This window comes from Heptranchias perlo, chromosome 12 (assembly GCF_035084215.1).
Source record: "Heptranchias perlo isolate sHepPer1 chromosome 12, sHepPer1.hap1, whole genome shotgun sequence".
NCBI classification, from domain to species: Eukaryota; Metazoa; Chordata; class Chondrichthyes; order Hexanchiformes; family Hexanchidae; genus Heptranchias; species Heptranchias perlo.
The window spans coordinates 67186926-67194425 of NC_090336.1; the positions used below are offsets into that span (position 1 = coordinate 67186926).

Consider the following 7500-nt stretch of genomic DNA (forward strand, 5'->3'; position numbering starts at 1 on the left):
TTGAAACTCAAAGTTCGATTTTCAATCCCATAGTCCACCAATCGGATGGGAGACGGTGTGTGTGTGTGTGTGTGTGTGTGTGTGTGTGTCAGTGTCAGTGTCAGTGTCAGTCAGTGTCTCTCTCTCTCTCTCTCTCTCTCTCACTCTTACTCAGAGCTGCTGTGGAAGGAAACCTTTTTAAAAAGAACTTGCATATTGAAAAAAAGATGTGTCTCAAGCTGCCGGGGCCCTGTCCATTGTCACGTTAATGGCAGGACGGGGCAGGACTGCTTTGACCAGGAGACCTGTTTTCTGGGACGCAGGTGTGAGATTCCAGGGGACCTGCTTTGTGCTGATTTCCCTGCCTCCCTCCCTCCCCCCCAGGACTTCCTTCTGAACACCTTTGTCGTTTAATCGAGGGCCAAAAGCCTGCCTGTGAAAGGGAAGGATCAGCCGGTCAGCCCCCTGCTGGTCGCTGCTGCCAGTGCAGCAGGCGTGCGTGTGTCCTCGGCCTCGTGTCCAGGTCCCTCAGGGACTTGAGGCAGCTCTCCCCGGTGGTCTCGTGGTCAGGACCGGGCTTCGAATCCCAGTCGGGGGGGGATGACTTTCTGCTGCAGATTAATTGGCATGAAGGAAAGTCTCCCCTCCTGAGCGTAAAGCTCCACCCTCACCACCACCACCGCCTTTTCCTCCCCTTGACAAACGGACAGACAGACAGTCAGACAGTCAGTCCAGTTCGGGAGCGCAGCTTTCATTAAGCAATGGCGTTTGTGACAACTCATCGTCTGACAGGTTGATGATTTCCCCACACGCCTCCTGCCGAATAAAAGGCTCACCCTCCCGGACACTACCCCCAGAATCACCCACCCCCCCCCCCCCGGGGTGAATATTAAGCCCGAGAACACCGACTGTAACCAACCGCAGTGAAAAGTTGAAGTGGCAACTCATTAACCAGATTTATTTTGGGCAACTCATTAACCAGATTTTTTGTTCATTTGGTTTATGAGTTGCCAAGTGTAAATCTGGTTAATGAGTTGCCACTTCAACTTTTCACTGCGGTTGGTTACAGTCGGTGTTCTCGGGCTTAATATTCGCCCCAGGGGGGGTGTATAGCGGGCGATGGCCGGTGTGGAGTGCGTTTTTTGGGGGTTGATTTTCACTTTGCCTCGCTGGTGGAATTTGTGGGAGGCAGGCAAGGGGATTGGTGTGGGCTGGTGGGCGGCAAGGGAGATGCTTGCTTCGGGGTGTTATCCTCACTTTGGTCCGCTGGTGAGAGTAGGCAGCGGCAGGCCGGCAGGCAGGCAGGCAGGCAGGCAGGCAAGTGTGATGTAGTGTGGGGTGCAGTGCAGTGCGGTGCAGTGCAGTGCTGCCCTGTCGTTTATGAAAGGTTGTAATGACACTGCTTTGCAGCTGACCATGTCCACTGATTTGTGACGCCCGTATGGAGGTTGATATCTCAGGAGGGCCGAGGCCGATTTCCTCCGGGGACGGCTCGTCGCGTGCGGCAGGACGAGGCGCAGCGGACGGTACCGAGCGCTCGGAGGTGCGGCGCTGCCCGCCGGAGGTACAGCGAAAGGCTGCAAACCGCTTTCCGCCTGCTAACTCGGCGGCCGTCAGACCGACCGACTCCGCTTTACCACCGGAGCTAGAGTCGGGCAAGGGGCACCGAAAGGTACCGGAAGGATCGCGTTCGCACGACGGGAAGTCGACTAGCGGGCCGCCGAAAGCGAGCCGGGGGCCCCCGGTTTTTCTGTCCCACCTGGAGACTGATATCTCAGGAAGGCCGAGGCCGATTTCCTCCGGGGACGGCTCGTCGCGTGCGGCAGGACGAGGCGCAGCGGACGGTACCGAGCGCTCGGAGGTGCGGCGCTGCCCGCCGGAGGTACAGCGAAAGTCTGCGAACCGCTTTCCGCCTCCTCTCACCGCACGGCTCTCCTTTTCACCCACTGGCGGATTTTCACCCTCCGACTGCTCGCTACCGTCCGCTGCGCCTGGTCCGGGCCCTGTCCATTGTCATGTTAATGGCAGGGCGGGGCAGGACTGCTTTCACCAGGAACCCGGTTTTCTGGGTCAGAGGTTCCAGGGGACCTGTTTTGTGCGGACTTCCCTGTGTCCGTCCCTCCCTGCCTGCCTTCCCCCCAGGACTTCCTTCTGAACACCTTTGTCGTTTAAAATAATAATAAATAATATGTGTGTGTGTGTGTGTGTGTCGGTGTCAGTATCAGTCAGTCAGTCAGTCTCTCTCTCTCTCTCTCTCTCTCTCTCTCACTCAGAGCTGCTGTGGAAGGAAACTTTTTTAAAAAGAACTTGCTTATTGAAAGAAAGATGTGTCTCAAGCTGCCGGGCCCTGTCCATTGTCATGTCAATGGCAGGACTGCTTTCACCAGGAACCCGGTTTTCTGGGTCAGAGGTTCCAGGGGACCTGTTTTGTGCGGACTTCCCTGTGTCCGTCCCTCCCTGCCTGCCTTCCCCCCAGGACTTCCTTCTGAACACCTTTGTCGTTTAAAATAATAATAAATAATATGTGTGTGTGTGTGTGTGTGTGTCGGTGTCAGTCAGTGAGTCAGTGTCTCTCTCTCTCTCTCTCTCTCTCTCTCTCTCTCACTCAGAGCTGCTGTGGAAGGAAACTTTTTTAAAAAGAACTTGCTTATTGAAAGAAAGATGTGTCTCAAGCTGCCGGGTCCTGTCCATTGTCCTGTCAATGGCAGGACTGCTTTCACCAGGAACCCGGTTTTGTGGGTCAGAGGTTCCAGGGGACCTGTTTTGTGCGGACTTCCCTGTGTCCGTCCCTCCCTGCCTGCCTTCCCCCCAGGACTTCCTTCTGAACACCTTTGTCGTTTCAGCGAGGGCCAAAAGCCTGCCTGTGAAAGGGAAGGATCAGCCGGTCAGCCCCCTGTTGGTCGCTGCTGCCAGTGCAGCAGGCGTGCGTGTGTATTCGGCCTCGTGTCCAGGTCCCTCAGGGACTTGAGGCATCTCTCCCCGGTGGTCTCGTGGTCAGGACCGGGCTTCGAATCCCGGTCGGGGGGGATGGCTTTCTGCTGCAGATTAATTGGCACCTCTGAAAGAAAGTCTCCCCTCCTGAGCGTAAAGCTCCACCCTCACCACCACCGCCACCTTTTCCACCCCTTGACAAACAGACAGACAGACAGACAGTCAGTCAGTCCAGTTCGGGAGCGCAGCTTTCATTTGGAAGCAGACCCTGCTTGTTTAAAGTCAACGACGCCAAGTTATTTTGCACTTTGAATTATATCGCTACGTGCGAGCGGCACTCAGCCTTGGAGAAGAAAAAAATACCACTGAGCTGAGAAAGGTCTTTTTAAAACGGTTTCCTTCCACAGCAGCTCTGAGTGTAAGAGAGAGAGAGAGAGAGAGAGAGAGATATCAGCTTTATTCTCAGTAATAAAACACACACACACACACACACACACAGACACTGGGAAAGAGCTGTTTTTCCTTTTGAATATCTCCCCACGGGGAGCTGCACCGTTCCCAGAAACACTGCAATACTGGGTCGATGCGTGGAGTGGACAGAGCAAGCCCCTAGTCCATCTCCCTGTTCCAAAAATTAATTAAAAATAATAATAAATAATATGTGTGTGTGTGTGTGTGTGTGTGTGTGTGTGTGTGTGTGTCGGTGTCAGTATCAGTCAGTCAGTCAGTGTCTCTCTCTCTCTCTCTCTCTCTCTCTCACTCAGAGCTGCTGTGGAAGGAAACTTTTTTAAAAAGAACTTGCTTATTGAAAGAAAGATGTGTCTCAAGCTGCCGGGCCCTGTCCATTCTCCTGTCAATGGCAGGACTGCTTTCACCAGGAACCCGGTTTTCTGGGTCAGAGGTTCCAGGGGACCTGTTTTGTGCGGACTTCCCTGTGTCCGTCCCTCCCTGCCTGCCTTCCCCCCAGGACTTCCTTCTGAACACCTTTGTCGTTTGAGCGAGGGCCAAAAGCCTGCCTGTGAAAGGGAAGGATCAGCCGGTCAGCCCCCTGCTGGTCGCTGCTGCCAGTGCAGCAGGCGTGCGTGTGTATTCGGCCTCGTGTCCAGGTCCCTCAGGGACTTGAGGCAGCTCTCCCCGGTGGTCTCGTGGTCAGGACCGGGCTTCGAATCCCGGTCGGGGGGGATGACTTTCTGCTGCAGATTAATTGGCACCTCTGAAAGAAAGTCTCCCCTCCTGTGCGTAATGCTCCACCCTCACCACCACCGCCGCCTTTTCCACCCCTTGACAAACAGACAGACAGACAGACAGACAGTCAGTCCAGTTCGGGAGCGCAGCTTTCATTTGGAAGCAGACCCTGCTTGTTTCAAGTCAACGACGCCAAGTTATTTTGCACTTTGAATTATATCGCTACGTGCGAGCGGCACTCAGCCTTGGAGAAGAAAAAAATACCACTGAGCTGAGAAAGTTCTTTTTAAAAAGGTTTCCTTCCACAGCAGCTCTGAGTGAGAGAGAGAGAGAGAGAGAGAGATATCAGCTTTATTCTCAGTAATAATACACACACACACACACACACACACACAGAGACACTGGGAAAGAGCTGTTTTTCCTTTTGAATATCTCCCCACGGGGAGCTGCACCGTTCCCAGAAACACTGCAATACTGGGTCGATGCGTGGAGTGGACGGAGCAAGCCCCTATTCCATCTCCCTGTTCTAAAAATCAATTAAAAATATTAATAAATAATATGTGTGTGTGTGTGTGTGTGTGTCGGTGTCAGTATCAGTCAGTCAGTCAGTGTCTCTCTCTCTCTCTCTCTCTCACTCAGAGCTGCTGTGGAAGGAAACTTTTTAAAAAAGAACTTGCTTATTGAAAGAAAGATGTGTCTCAAGCTGCCGGGCCCTGTCCATTGTCATGTTAATGGCAGGACTGCTTTCACCAGGAACCCGTTTTTCTGGGTCAGAGGTTCCAGGGGACCTGTTTTGTGCGGACTTCCCTGTGTCCGTCCCTCCCTGCCTGCCTTCCCCCCAGGACTTCCTTCTGAACACCTTTGTCGTTTAAAATAATAATAAATAATATGTGTGTGTGTGTGTCGGTGTCAGTATCAGTATCAGTCAGTCAGTGTCTCTCTCTCTCTCTCTCTCTCACACTCAGAGCTGCTGTGGAAGGAAACTTTTTTAAAAAGAACTTGCTTATTGAAAGAAAGATGTGTCTCAAGCTGCCGGGCCCTGTCCATTGTCATGTCAGTGGCAGGACTGCTTTCACCAGGAACCCTTCCCTGCCATTGCAGTGTTGATTTGGTCCTTATGCAAATTTAGGGGCGGAGCCAGCACACAAACGACCAATCACAGCAAAGTCCGCACTTTGCGAGCGCACGAGGTCGCGGCCAGCGTTCCAGTCCGCTCAGATCCAAATAAGCCCGAAAAGGAACACGCTCGATCTTAGCCAAAAGGCCGAGAAGCGATACCGCGCTCGATGCGAATTGATCTCGGGTCCTGTTTGCCCTCCCTCTTTGTTCTCTGGCTGCCGGTGTTGAAAGCAGTCTCGAAGCACTGCCGTTCTCTCCCACTCTGGCCACATTTTTTGCCACCGTTTCTAATTGCAACAGTGGATGAGTTTAAAGAAGTTGCCGTTTTTTCCTTTCTTGCCAGGATTGCTTGACAGATTGGTAAATTTGCCAGTAGGCCACCAATCAGATGGGGGAGGGTTGTGTCTCAACGGACCTCCGTCAGTCAGTCTCAGTCACTAACGAACTGCCGTGGAAGGAAACCTCTTTGAGTAAAACTAGTGACGTGGCGTGTCTCACAGCGAGTGAGTGAGATTGCAACGGCCAATTGAGAAAGAGGTGAGGTGCTGACAATCAGCAGCTCGTGTTGAAACATTCATTCCACGGCAGGCAAGACCAATCAAAAAAAATACTGCAGATGCTGGCTCGGCTCGGCTGGCTGGCTGGCTGGCTGGAAATGGGAAATAAAAACACAAGGCGTGTTAAAGGCTGGTTAAACTGTCGAAAGAAACAAGGCGTTAATGTTTCAGAAGCGCCTATTGAAAGACGTCTCTCAAGCTGCTCCCTGACTGGGCCCTGTCCGTTGTCATGTTAATCGCTGGTTAAACTGTCGGAAGAAACAAGGCGTTAATGTTTCAGAAGTGCCTATTGAAAGGTGTCTCTCAAGCTGCTCCCTGACTGGGCCCTGTCCGTTGTCATGTTAATCCCAGGGCGGGGGCGGGACTGCTTTGACCGGGAGACCTGTTTTCTGGGACGCAGGTGTGACATTCCAGGGAGGCACCTACTTTGTGCTGATTCGAAACGACCACGACAACGGCAACTTGCAGTTCTATATTACAACAACAACAACGCGCGTGTGGTAGTTGGGAGGGGCTGCGTTCGCGCTCTCCCCCCTGCATTGAAACTCAAAGTTCGATTTTCAATCCCATAGTCCACCAATCGGATGGGAGACGGTGTGTGTGTGTGTGTGTGTGTGTGTGTGTGTGTGTGTGTGTGTCAGTGTCAGTGTCAGTCAGTCTCTCTCTCTCTCTCTCTCTCTCTCTCACTCTTACTCAGAGCTGCTGTGGAAGGAAACCTTTTTAAAAAGAACTTGCATATTGAAAAAAAGATGTGTCTCAAGCTGCCGGGGCCCTGTCCATTGTCACGTTAATGGCAGGACGGGGCAGGACTGCTTTGACCAGGAGACCTGTTTTCTGGGACGCAGGTGTGAGATTCCAGGGGACCTGCTTTGTGCTGATTTCCCTGCCTCCCTCCCTCCCCCCCAGGACTTCCTTCTGAACACCTTTGTCGTTTAATCGAGGGCCAAAAGCCTGCCTGTGAAAGGGAAGGATCAGCCGGTCAGCCCCCTGCTGGTCGCTGCTGCCAGTGCAGCAGGCGTGCGTGTGTCCTCGGCCTCGTGTCCAGGTCCCTCAGGGACTTGAGGCAGCTCTCCCCGGTGGTCTCGTGGTCAGGACCGGGCTTCGAATCCCAGTCGGGGGGGGATGACTTTCTGCTGCAGATTAATTGGCATGAAGGAAAGTCTCCCCTCCTGAGCGTAAAGCTCCACCCTCACCACCACCACCGCCTTTTCCTCCCCTTGACAAACGGACAGACAGACAGTCAGACAGTCAGTCCAGTTCGGGAGCGCAGCTTTCATTAAGCAATGGCGTTTGTGACAACTCATCGTCTGACAGGTTGATGATTTCCCCACACGCCTCCTGCCGAATAAAAGGCTCACCCTCCCGGACACTACCCCCAGAATCACCCACCCCCCCCCCCCCGGGGTGAATATTAAGCCCGAGAACACCGACTGTAACCAACCGCAGTGAAAAGTTGAAGTGGCAACTCATTAACCAGATTTATTTTGGGCAACTCATTAACCAGATTTTTTGTTCATTTGGTTTATGAGTTGCCAAGTGTAAATCTGGTTAATGAGTTGCCACTTCAACTTTTCACTGCGGTTGGTTACAGTCGGTGTTCTCGGGCTTAATATTCGCCCCAGGGGGGGTGTATAGCGGGCGATGGCCGGTGTGGAGTGCGTTTTTTGGGGGTTGATTTTCACTTTGCCTCGCTGGTGGAATTTGTGGGAGGCAGGCAAGGGGATTGGTG

General features: G+C 53.0%; 2 pseudogenes; both read right to left on the reverse strand.

The window, feature by feature from the left end:
• Nucleotides 1-3452: 3452 nt before the first annotated feature.
• LOC137329868 (U2 spliceosomal RNA) lies at nt 3453-3569 on the reverse strand (annotated as a pseudogene).
• Nucleotides 3570-4536: 967 nt separating this feature from the next.
• On the reverse strand, nt 4537-4653 carry LOC137329745 (U2 spliceosomal RNA; annotated as a pseudogene).
• Between the last annotated feature and the right edge of the window lie 2847 nt (nt 4654-7500).